We start from the raw sequence: 12127 nt of genomic DNA on the forward strand, positions 1-12127 counted from the left end.
GTGGGCCAGTTCCAAGAGGGGACGTCTCTACATGAGCTTCATTCAGCAGGCAAGCAGGGCCCTGCCTTCCCATGGTGGCACGGCTGCCAGCTCTCCATTCCAGACAAGGTCTGGTGATCCCCCATCCGCCCCCGAGGCCTCTGGCGGGCGAGGCTGGCACCTTGGTGCTGGCACTGGAAATACAACATTCCAGAGCCCCCCACATTCCTGCCAACCCGAACAAGATTCCTGGCAGCACAGGAGAGAGCAGGGGCTTCAGGATATTGGGGTGGTAACGCAAGAAGGATGGGGGAGGGGCAGACCCCCTCCCACCCACCAGAGATACAGCCTCAGGGGCTTCCTCTTCCCCACCGTATTTAAAACCCACTGGTTCACCGGGCACTGGGCAGAGGGTGGGTGGCCAAAGTGTTGTAAGGGAGAGTCTGATCCACTGTGTGACTCTGGGCAAGACTCATGCCTTCTCCAGTCAATGACTCAAGAACATCTGTAGCAGATACCTGAGAAGATGACTTCCATAGTCAGTCTAGAGCGCCAGCAACTACTGGTCGGAGCTGCAGGCATTTAGGCTTGCCCAATCTGTCACCATAGCAGCCCTACAATCTCATCACGGAGTGTCCCTCTCTCCCTGACAGACATCTCTTCCCTCCTGGGTTCTTCATTTACCCTCCTCTGGCCTTCAGGGAGTGGCCCATGCTAGGACTTCAGCCTTCTGGTCATTCAGGCCTCAGCTCAAATGTCACCCTCACAGAAGCCTGCTCTGACCTCTTTCTAAAGCCAAGGCCTCTCCGCCCACTCGGTATCTGTCAATCAGATTTCTGATTTGTGTCCTTTATGCCACCCTGACACCGCTGAGATGGCCCTGCTCATTCCTTGTTTATTTGCTGACTCCTTCCTTTGGGCTGTCACCTTCAGGACAGGGAAAAAGCATGGCCAGTTGCTTTCGTGTCTGCCCCCCCCTTCCCCCGTCCCACAGTGCTGGCTTCTGTAAGCACGGGCTATCCCTAAGTCACATTGGAGAAGTTTCTGAGATTCAGTGGGGTGGGGCAGGAGGGAAGACTCAGGACCTCTGATCCCCACGGTCCATTTCTCAAGAGCGGGAGAGTGCCCCAGACCTGGAAACCCCCTGGGTCTGGCTGCCAAGGCATGCAGTTCCGGGGTGACCTCATCGCCTTGAAAGGAGGGCAACAGGGGCAGGAAACAGAGGGCGCATCAGACAGACTAAATTTAGAGTGTTTGATTCAGTCCGGGTAGACAATATTCCTGGAGTCCCTATTGTTCATGAGGGGCCAGAGGGCAGGCTGCTTGCTAAATGGCAGATCCTGACCCATGCCAAGTTGTTTGGGCATATGAGGGTGGTGGTTGGAGCAGGGTTGGGGGCCAAGATGGAGCTGGAGAAGCAGCTGTGTGGAAGTCAGGGTACAGTCGGGTAGGCTCTGGGAGCCCCGCCCTTTGGAACTAAGGTCAAAGGTGGGAAAGACGTGCCCAGGGGTAAAGAAAAGAGCCTCAAAGCTTCTTAGCTTTGTGACCTCATTGGTAGGAAGGTCATGACTCTCCACCTCATTCTGCCATTGTCCAGGTGGGGAACCTCAGGTTCAGCTGCAGGGACACTGTAACCAAGGCCTCATGGATACCCTAATATCCTACCTGGCCTAAGATTGACAGGCAGCTGTGCCCTCAGCCTGATACTTTCCTTTTGGGGCAGGTACTGGCTGTTTCCCTGATCTCAGGGTCCTGTTGCCAGCTTCAGGGCCTGCCTGGCAGGACAGGAGAAGCTGGGCCTTCCCAAGGACCAAAACCCATTGCCATAGCAACAAAGATTCAGCTCTGTGTGGCTCTGGAGATGCAGGAAGTTGGGGCTTGGGGTGCTTCTGACCTGGCCTGCCAAAGCTGTGGACTGGGCCACAGCCCAGCAGGCTGCCCAAGCTAATCCTACCGCTGAGCCACACGTCCCTCAGGGTGTCCTGTTTCTGCTCCCACGCTGCAGCCAGCCTTGGAAGGAAGATGGTCATGGTGCTGTTCTCATTTAGAGCTAATCTAGGGGGTGAAGCCTCAGCAAGCAGGCTAAGTATGGAGAGCCCAAGCCCCCCTCCCACCCTACAAACCCCACCGAGGCCCAGAGAACTGCTTGGGCCCAGTTGCCCTGGAGATAGGGAAGGGAACCAGAACTTTCAGTAAGATCTGCTCTGTACCCTACTGTGTGACAGGCAGGGGGAGGGGACCTGGTGATGCTCAAAGCTTGGTCCTGCCTCCCTTAGGTTCCCTGGCTCAGACAGGGCCTTGAAAATGAAGCCACTCCCTCCCCTCAAAAGCCTAGTGAGGACTCAGGAGGGTCTGACAGTTCACACCACTCATAGGCTTTGCCAGGCAGGGCCGTCACTCATAGAGGTCCATGGGTACCACACTGCCCTCGAGGAGCCCACAACCCTGCCCTGGGTGGCTCCAAGGCTGCTCGCTGCTCCTCTTGATTTCACAGGGTGAGTCACGTTATCATGTTCGCAGGGCTGAGTAACCACCTGAATTATTTATACCCAGGCTAAGCAGGCTTCCTTCCCTCCTCCCAGAGCCTGGCTGGCCAGAGGATGGGTGGGGGTGGGGAGGAACCTGGAAGGGGGAAGGGGACTGGAAGGAGGCAGCTGAGGCACCCCCACATCCCCTCCCCTGAGTTGCCACCCCCATAAAAGCACCCAAAAATAGGCATGACTGTCCCAGCACAACAGGATGGGCCGGACCTATGGCATCGATGCATAGGGTGACAAGGGGTTGGGGAGGGGGGAATTCCTCTCCTGAGCGAGTCACCCGTCTGGAAAAATAAAGAAGGAAAAAGCTGAAAATTTTTTCCTTCCATCAAAACAGGAAGGAGCTGGGGTGGCGGGAGATGAAGGGGAGATGAGCGTGGGGACTGAGGTGTTATTCTCCAACGTGAGGTGGTCTTCCGGGATGGGAAGCCCTGCTCTGCCTGCACACAGGGACCCACCAGTCAGCCTGGCCCCCCTGGGTGTTTCTCCCGGGCCGTTTCTGGGTGTTTTGATCTGACTTCTTTCCAACATTTACCTTGATGCACACAGACCCAAGTCCCACTCCCACCGGGTTACACCGGCACACTTAACTCACCCTGCACACCCCAACCGGCTTCCACATGGCAGAGAATTTCATCGAGAGAAGAAAGATCTGTCTTTCTGGCAGGGTGTGGTGGAGAAGGCTCATAGTCCCAGGAATCAGGTGGTTGAGGCAGGAGGATAAGAATTTGAGGGTAGCCGGGCGTGGTGGCGCACGCCTTTAATCCCAGCACTCGGGAGGCAGAGGCAGGCGGATTTCTGAGTTCGAGGCCAGCCTGGTCTACAAAGTGAGCTCCAGGACAGCCAGAGCTATAAAGAGAAACCCTGTCTCGAAAAAACCAAAAAAAAAAAAAAAAAAAAAAGAATTTGAGGGTAGTCTTGGCTATGCAGTTAGACTGTCACAACCAGAAACAAACAAAAACAAAAACAAACCAAACAAACAAACAAAGCAAATGAACAAAAAATCAAAACAACAAAAACAAAACTTTTTTTTTTGAGACAGAGTTACACTGGCTGGCTTGTTACTTGTTAGTACACTAAGCTGGCCTCAGACTCAGAGCTGCTGCCCCTGGCTGGTCTGAGACCCACCAGGTAGACCAAACTGACCTTGAAATCACAGAGACCGTCCTGCTTCTGCTTCCTAAGTGCTGAGATTAAAGGTGTACCCCACTGTACCTGGCCGGACTTATTATTTCAAGAGTTATTTCATTTTTAGTTTTGTGTATGTGAACACACACACATAGTACAGGTGTCCCCAGCAGCCATAAAGGGTCCTTGGATCCTCTGGAACTGGAGTTGTAACAGATGAGGGCCACTCAGCCTGGGTTCTGGGGACAGACCTCTGGTCCTACAGAAGGGTGGCAATGCTCTTAACCACTGAAACATCTCCTCAGCTCCCGACTATTTTAATTGTTTTTAAAGATTCTGTCTATGAGTGCTCGATTCGCAAGTGTGAATGCAAACGGCAGAAGATGACATTGGATCCCATTACTGATGGTTGTGAGCCACCACGTGGGTGCTGGGAATTGAACTCAGGACCTCTGGAAGAGCAGCCAAGTGCTTTTAACTACTGAGCCATCTCTCCAGCCTGATTTTGTTTTTCAGAGTGTGTGCTCGGCATATGGGTGCAGGCGCCAGCAGAGGTCTGAAGAGGGTGGAGCTAGAGTTATAGGCTTGGGAGCTGCCTGGCCTGTGTGCTGCGAACTGAACTTGGGTCCTCTGAAAGTTAGCCACTAAGCCATCTCTCCACACCATGACTCTCTCCCCAGCCCCCTCCTTTTTAGCACGGCCTTGGGAATCCTGGCAATTCAAGCCTAGGTCCTTGTCTAAGGACAGAGGCTCTCCCAGGGCCACATTCCCTCCCTCAGGCTATTTTCTCATTGGTCACAGGATGGTGGTCATTCTTGTGCAGCTTCCTGAAACCTGCTATGAGGCCTGTCGGTGAAGCCTGTCGTCTTTGATGGGGGATGGCAAGCACAGTTCCCCAGTGCTGCACACGTGCCTCCATTCACTACACTAACCCAACACCATCACCTCATGCGGCTGGCTTCAAAACAGGACGAACCCAGGTGATGTGGCTGGGACCTGAGGGGTGCCATGGTAGAATGAGGGTGGTCCCAGAGAGCCCCAGGAACAAGGAGGGACGAGGGAGAGAGAAGGAAGGAGTAAGGGCGTCTTCCGGGGAATCCAGCTCCCTCTGTGGTCACTGATGATGGCTCACCATGGTTTGGTGGCTCCGGCAGGGTGTGCTGGCCAGCTGGGATGCATCTTCACCCAAGGAGTTAGTCACTCCCTAGGCTGGATGTTACTGAGACCAATGGTCACCCCACCACCGGGCGGACCTGGATTACATAACAGCTAGCCGGGGCAAGTTGGACAATCATGGAGATCTGTCTGTCTTCCTGGGTCTGTAATCACCACTACCCCTAGCCACCAGCACAAAGCAGAGAGCCCTGAGGGGTGAGCTGGCAGAGTCACATGCAATCTTTCTGAGGAACCCCCACAGGACCACATTCCTGGCACCCATACCATGTCTGCATCCCCTGCATCTAATAGAGGAGGCCACTGAGTTCTTTGGCATTGATCCTCCAAGTTAGGATTCCATTTTCCTGTGGTCAATAGGGATAATATACTTTCCCCACACGGCTGGGCAGTTGGGAGCAATCACGTCTGAATGTGAACCATATATAATGAGTGGGTTTTTTTTTTGAGAGTAGGGGCTCAAGCCTGTGCTCTCGAGCTTGGGAGGCAGAGGCAGGTGAATTCCAAGTTTGAGAACATCTGAGCTACCACAGTTAGTTCCAGGTCAGCCTGGGCTACACACCTCCAGACTGCAAGACCACATGCCATTAAAACCACTGCTCCCAAAATCAAAAGGCCATGCACAGTGGCCCATGCCTTTAATCCCAGCATTGGGAAGTGAAAGCAGAGGGGTGGAGATTCCCAAGATCTCTCAGCTCCACAGAGAGTTAGAAGCTAGTTGGGGATACGTTATTTTCTCATCGTTATCATTTTTTTTTGAAGATTTATGTATATGAGTGCTCTATCTGTCTCAAACCAACCAACTCACCTAAAAAGTGAAATCAAATTTTCCTTAAAAACAAACAAAAAAACCTTCAGGAGGGGCATGGTGGTGAATATCTTTAATCCCAGCATTTGAGGAACTGAGGAAGCAGAGGCAGGAAGAACTCTGTGAGTTCAAGACCAGCCTGGGCTACAGAGTAAGATCTGTCTCTGGAAAAAGGAAAGACAAAAGAAAGGAAAAAAGAATGAAAGGAGGGAGGGAAGGAAGGAAAGGAGGAAAAGAGAATCGAGAGAGAGACAGACAGACAGACAGACAGACACTTTAGGAGCTGGAGAGATGGCTTAGCAGTTCAGAGTGCCTACTGTTCTTGCAGAAGAACCGAGTTCAGGTCTTAGCACACGTAAGCACGTGCCTTACCCCAGCTCCTGGGAGTCTGATGCCTCGGCCCTTCAAGGACCCAAGCGTACACTCAGGCACACATTCACAAACTTTCAAAAGATAAACACAAATCTCTGGAAAAGGATCTGTTTATTTGCTCATTCACTGCACATACAAGGGGGAGATACAGAGGCACGTCACAAAAGCTGGTAGGTGGGGGTAGAACCCAGGGGGACAGGCGGTACCCAGGAGGACAGGACAGGCAGTGGTAAGGTTGTGTGTTTTTCTCTTTGCCCTGTGGCAGGTGAATAAGCAGAGGTCAGGACACCGTCGGCATCTTGAGAGGCCAGGAAGAACCGAGTTCAGGTCTTAGCACACGTAAGCACGTGCCTTACCCCAGCTCCTGGGAGTCTGATGCCTCGGCCCTTCAAGGACCCAAGCGTACACTCAGGCACACATTCACAAACTTTCAAAAGATAAACACAAATCTCTGGAAAAGGATCTGTTTATTTGCTCATTCACTGCACATACAAGGGGGAGATACAGAGGCACGTCACAAAAGCTGGTAGGTGGGGGTAGAACCCAGGGGGACAGGCGGTACCCAGGAGGACAGGACAGGCAGTGGTAAGGTTGTGTGTTTTTCTCTTTGCCCTGTGGCAGGTGAATAAGCAGAGGTCAGGACACCGTCGGCATCTTGAGAGGCCTTGGTGTCCCCACCTGTGAGAACACCCTGCTCTGGCAGGCTCTGTGCACCTTCTGTTCAGAGGATCCAGGGCAGGCAGCCTGCTGAGCACTGGGCCGCAGAGTGTGAACCTTTGATGGGAAACTGGTGACTTTCATGTTGTAGCAAACTTCCTGCTCTGTTCACAGGCCCACTGCAGTCACAAATAGGTCTATCCAGCAAGCTGGTATCCCACCAAGAAGGGCTGCTTGCAACCTGCCTGTGCCCCCTCCCTTCCAGAATGCTCAGGGCTGAACTGAAACTGATTTACATACAGCAGGCTGGCTTTACCCATTCCCAGAACACAGCTTCTTCTCCAAGGTGCCTCTAACAATTCTGCCCTGGGTGAGGTAGGTTCTGGGATAGTCTGCATCCTTGGCTTTTCACCTCCAGCCCTAACAGCCTCCTGCATAGATCTAGCTCATGTGTTTTCTGTCTGCCACAACACACCAAAGCTGGGCTGTTTTGATCTAAGCAACATAGGAGACACAATAGAACGGGGAGACAGCCTCAGGTTAGACTGTCACTGCTATGTCCTTGCTGGGTGATGCTGGGTAAGTCCTAAGCCTCCCTGAGCCTGACTTTCTCCTTCCCTAGGAGTGAATTCCAACAGCAGCCTTCCCAGGAGCTCAGGGAAGATGCGGCCATCTGCCTGTCCTTGTTTCCAAGGGGCGCGACTGTCCTATGCCTGCTGTGAGCAAGATACAGCACTACAGCTGAGGCAGCCACCACAGAGGCCTGGAGAGTGCCTTAGGGCTGATCTGAGCTTGGCAGGGGTCTTCTCCACAAGAACAAACCTTTGTCCATTCCAGTGAGAGGGCAGTGGGTGGGTCCCCTCCCAGCCATCTGGCTGAGCTCTAAGTGACATCCAAGGACTCTGCTAACTTCCAGCCGTTTCCAGGTAGGCAAATCCAAGTTGCTGGTCCAAACATCCACATCCTCTTCCTTGTCTGGAGCCTGGAGGATCTAAAAATGTTACGGCTCTGCCTGGTGGGGTAAACAAACACTGGCTTCCCTTGCTCTGTGTACCTGACAGGCCCACGGCAGCAGGGTGGGCTCCTGTGGGCAGCCTAGACTCATGGTCCATGGGTCTGTTTTTCTTGGGGTTTCCCCTAAGGTTCAGAGCACAGGGGCCAGAGCCTTGTGGAGGAAGGGGTTATGTCTCCAGCAGAAGACCTAGGGCTCTACACGAGGACAAGCCACTCTGGGTTCTGAAAAGGCCTAGGATCCTGGCAGCCTTGGGCTGTTTTCCTAACCTTGGTTCCTGGGTTTGGAAGTGGTTGTGTGCACACACGTACCTTGTAGTATTATAAAGGCCAACATTTGCACAGTGTTCCCCCTGCACTTAAAACGTTGGCGTGTGTGAAGTCATGCTAACCAGTGAGGGGAGCGCCGCATGTCTCAGGGCTCGAGTGCAAGCTCATCTGTGGCAGAGAAAAAGCAATCTTGTCAGGCTTTGTTGATGCTGGAGACACAGGGATGGGCCCTGGGCAGGAACCACCTCTTTCCCTGGCATCTCCTGGCTTCAGCTAGGCTCTAGGCAACCACACCCAGATGCAGCTGGTTCATTTTTTGTCAACTTGAGGTAAGTTGGCTATCATTTGGGAAGAAGGAACCTCAGTTGAAAAGACACCTCCATCAGATTGGCCTCTGGGACATATTCTTGATTACTGTTTAATGTGAGGGGACCCAGCCTACAGTGGCTGGTGTCATCTTAGAGCAGTGGGGCTGGGTTGTGTAAGAAAGGTACCTGAAGGCTGGAGAGATGGCTCAGCGGTTAAGAGCACTGACTGCTCTTCCAGAGGTCCTGAGTTCAATTCCCAGCAACCACATGGTGGCTCACAACCATCTGTAATGAGATCTGATGCCCTCTTCTGGTGTGTCTGAAGACAGCAACAGTGCATTCATATAAGCAAAATAAATAGATAAATCTTTTTTAAAAAGAGAAATAAGGAAAGGTAGCTGAGCAGGCCACGGGGAGCGAGCAAGCCAGGCAGCAGTGAGCTTCCACGGTCTCTGCTTCAGTTCTTGCCTCGAGTTCCCGCCCTGACTTCCTTCAGTGATGGGACTATGATCAGGACGTGGAAGGCAAATGAAGCCCTTCCTCTCCGTATTGCTTTTGGTCATGGTGTTTCATCACAGCAACAGAAACCAAACCAAGGCGGAGGGTTTCAATGGAGGAAGGCTGAGACTACCCTAAACAGTTGGACGAGTCCCCTTCTTGGGTAAACCTACCCCACCCAGCACACAGAGGTCTAACACACACAGCCTTTCTTTCCCATTTAGCTCATACGGGTCAGAGTGCAGGGCAGAGAGCTGTCGGGGTGAGGTGCCTGACCTGACAGGAGAATCCAGGCTTGACGCCTCCAGATCCAGCACTGTAACCATGGGAGGGCAGGGTGTACTCTAGACTCTGTGCTTGAGTGTTGTATCATGCTACCTTTTAGGAAGCGTGCTGTCTCTGCTGCACAAGCTGGCCAGAATTGCCAGGAACAAAAAAGGCACGATGTCTGCGTCTTTATTTACTGTACCAGCAGGTACTTACCAAGGAACTGTTGCATGCTGGGAGCCAAAGCCCCCTATTCATTCTCAACTCAGTTTAGTGCCAATACAAGAGCAATGTCCAGACAACTCGGTGGGGGTGCTAACAGAGAACCCAGTGCAAGTACCAAGCCTGACAGGCTTCCTGGAAGAGGTGCCTGCTGTGTCCATCCTGGGGGGAGGGGGAAGAGGCTCCCTTTTAAGGAGGTACGAGGGGCTCTCCTAGCATGCACCTCAGCATCTGCAGTCCCTGCTGCCTTTTCTGCCCCTATCCTGTTGGGGTTATTATTATTATTACTATCATTGTTATTATTATTTTTTTTACTTTGTAATTTGGGTGGGAGGCAGTGCCCACGGGAGTCAGAAGGGGATGCCAGGTCTTCTGGAACTGGAGTGAGATGTTTAAGACCTTCGCACAGTGAGTTCTGAGAACTGAACTTGGTGAGCCATCTCTTCATCCCTGTGCACACATGTCCTGTCACCTTAGCCTGCAGACAGCATTAATGTAACTGTCTGCATACACGGAGTTAAAGGTCTCTCATTTAGGTCCTGGGATTGGTCTCCTTCCTCATTCCACTTCTTAAATGCTTTACCTAGGGCCTACACATAGTAGGTGCTCAAGACTGCTGCTTTATAGCCTGGTGGTGGTGGTGCATGCCTTTAATTCCAGCACTCAGGAGGCAGAGGCAGGAGGATTTCTGAGTTCGAGGCCAGCCTGGTCTACAAAGTGAGTTCCAGGACAGCCAGGGCTACACAGAGAAACCCTGTCTCAAAAAAAACAAAAAACCAAAAACAAAAACAAAAGACTGCTGCTTTAAACAGCCCTGCTCCCCTGCTCCACCCCTCATGTCTGTTCCGTGTGCTCCTCCAGGACATGGAACAAAATTCCTTCTGGGAACACCATCTTTCAGGGGACAAAGCATCTAGATGTGTACTGGTGTGTAACACTCACAGAAGCACTGTGCAAAAACGCACCCTTATTGGGGGTTAGAGAGACAGGTCATGGTTAAGAGAAGTTGCAGCTCTTCCAAAGGACTGGGGCTCAATTCCTAGCACATACCTGGTGGCTCACAACCAACTTCAGTCCTGGTGGATCTGACGCCCTCTTCCGGTCTCTCTGGGTACTGTATGTATATAATGCACAGACATACACATGCAGACAAAACACCTACACACACAAATCCAATCAATCGCCTGGCATGGTGGCGCACGCCTTTAATCCCAGCACTTGGGAGGCAGAGGCAGGCAGATCTCTGAGTTCGAGGCCAGCCTGGTCTCCAGAGTGAGTTCCAGGACAGCCAAGGCTACACAGAGAAACCCTGTCTCGGAAAAAAAAAAAAAAAAAAACCAACCCAAAAACACAAATCCAATCAATCAATCAATAATAAAAATGATGGACCCCTGGAGCCCAAGTTGTGGCCCCATAAATTACTAGAACTGTGTGATGTAGTCCAAGTTGCTCAGTCCCTATGTAGGCCAGTCTCCATGCTGGTAAGATAAAATAACAACATATCTTATAGAAGCACTGCAGGGGCGCAGGGTCAGCTCATTGGTGGCTCTACCACTGTACTTACAGATAAGGACATCGGGCAAGAGCAAGGCCAAGCTCACCCAGCTGTCTGGAGGAAGTACTTTTAAATATCTAAGTCTTCTGACACGGGGTCAAGTGTCACCCAAACAGGGCTGTCTGTCATCTTGTCTCAACATACCTGTCTGTCCTGGATGATGGTCCTAGGGAGGAGTCTCTTTTGTATGCTTCCCGCCACTCTGTGAGGAGGGCAAACCCCTTTCACTGCATCAAGGTACTACAACTGCACGGATCAGTTTAAAAACAAGTTCATGTATACGTGTGGTGTGTGCGCATGCCTGCGCATGTGTTCAGGTGACTGGAAAACCTCCAGTGTCACCCTTAGAAACATGTCAATGTCTTTTGAGATAGTGTCTCTCATTGGCCTGAAGCTCACAGATTGGTCTAGACTGTCTGGGCGGGCAGCAAGTGCTAGTCTCTACCTTCCCGATGCCTCACTGTTTAGATGAGTTCTGGGACTGGACTCAGCTCCTCTTGTAAGCATTTTACCAAATGGGGGTCTCCCCAGACCCCCAACCCAACCTATGGAGCCCACTTTCACAGAGATGGCAAACATTGCCAGCCCCCTCTCATTTTCCCACGCTCCTCTGCAATTCCTCTTTTCCTCCAGTTATGTCTCCGAGTTACAGAAGAGGAAATCAAGGTACCATTGGTGAGCTTAACCTACCTAGAGGTCACCTGCTCCAGGCTACCTCCCAGCTACTGGGCCACTCTGCTAGTCATTTGGAAAAATGGGGTACCTGGAGCCACTTGTAAAGAGGCCTGAGAGGTTCTTCCTTATCAGTACCACCTCATCCAGGGCCATGAGAGGCAACAGCACCATTCAGTGGATATGGGGGTTACAGACCAAGTGGCGATGACAGGCAGTAGAAGTGGCTGAGGGCAAGGTGCCCTAAAGGCAGGAGGCACTGCAGTGAGCCTGCCGGTCTTGTGGTGGGTGCTGGGCTGGCAAGCGTGCTTGCGTGTGACTGTGTCACTGTGACAGTGTGACTGCCGAAGGCAGGGACACAGCAGTTCCCTGAGCTGGGGGTGGAAGGCGTTAACTGTGAGAGTGCTGGTGTGGGTGGGTAGCCTCTGGGCCTGGAACTGGAGGTGGGGGCAGAGAGGGGTAGTAAACACCCTGGTGACTTGGTGGTAGCCCTGGGAGGATGCTGCAGGGCTGGGGGTGGGGTGGGTTGTGTGACTTTGCAGTTCAACAGACTCAAATTCAGCCTATGCTGGCATGGCAGCGCATGCTGTGTGCCAGGCGACAAAAAAGGAGAGGCAGACCCAGTTTGTAGCTGAAGGGTTCCCGCTGGCTGTGGGTTTAGAGCTTCAAC

General features: G+C 52.3%; 2 long non-coding RNA genes across 2 annotated transcripts; one reads left to right on the forward strand and one right to left on the reverse strand.

Moving 5' to 3' along the window:
- The first annotated feature begins 4460 nt into the window (after positions 1–4460).
- LOC147000739 (uncharacterized) lies at positions 4461–7328 on the forward strand. The gene is made up of 3 exons (XR_015045515.1): positions 4461–4624; positions 6263–6336; positions 7277–7328. It is a non-coding gene; the product is annotated as an uncharacterized LOC147000739 (long non-coding RNA).
- A 194-nt stretch (positions 7329–7522) lies between these two features.
- LOC147000740 (uncharacterized) lies at positions 7523–10437 on the reverse strand. The gene is made up of 3 exons (XR_015045514.1): positions 10281–10437; positions 7978–8103; positions 7523–7645 (listed from the first exon to the last, which is right to left on the reverse strand). It is a non-coding gene; the product is annotated as an uncharacterized LOC147000740 (long non-coding RNA).
- Positions 10438–12127: the final 1690 nt, after the last annotated feature.

The sequence above is a fragment of the Mus caroli genome, unplaced genomic scaffold, assembly GCF_978045245.1.
Source record: "Mus caroli unplaced genomic scaffold, Mus_caroli_1 scaffold_16, whole genome shotgun sequence".
In the NCBI taxonomy this organism is placed as follows: domain Eukaryota; kingdom Metazoa; phylum Chordata; class Mammalia; order Rodentia; family Muridae; genus Mus; species Mus caroli.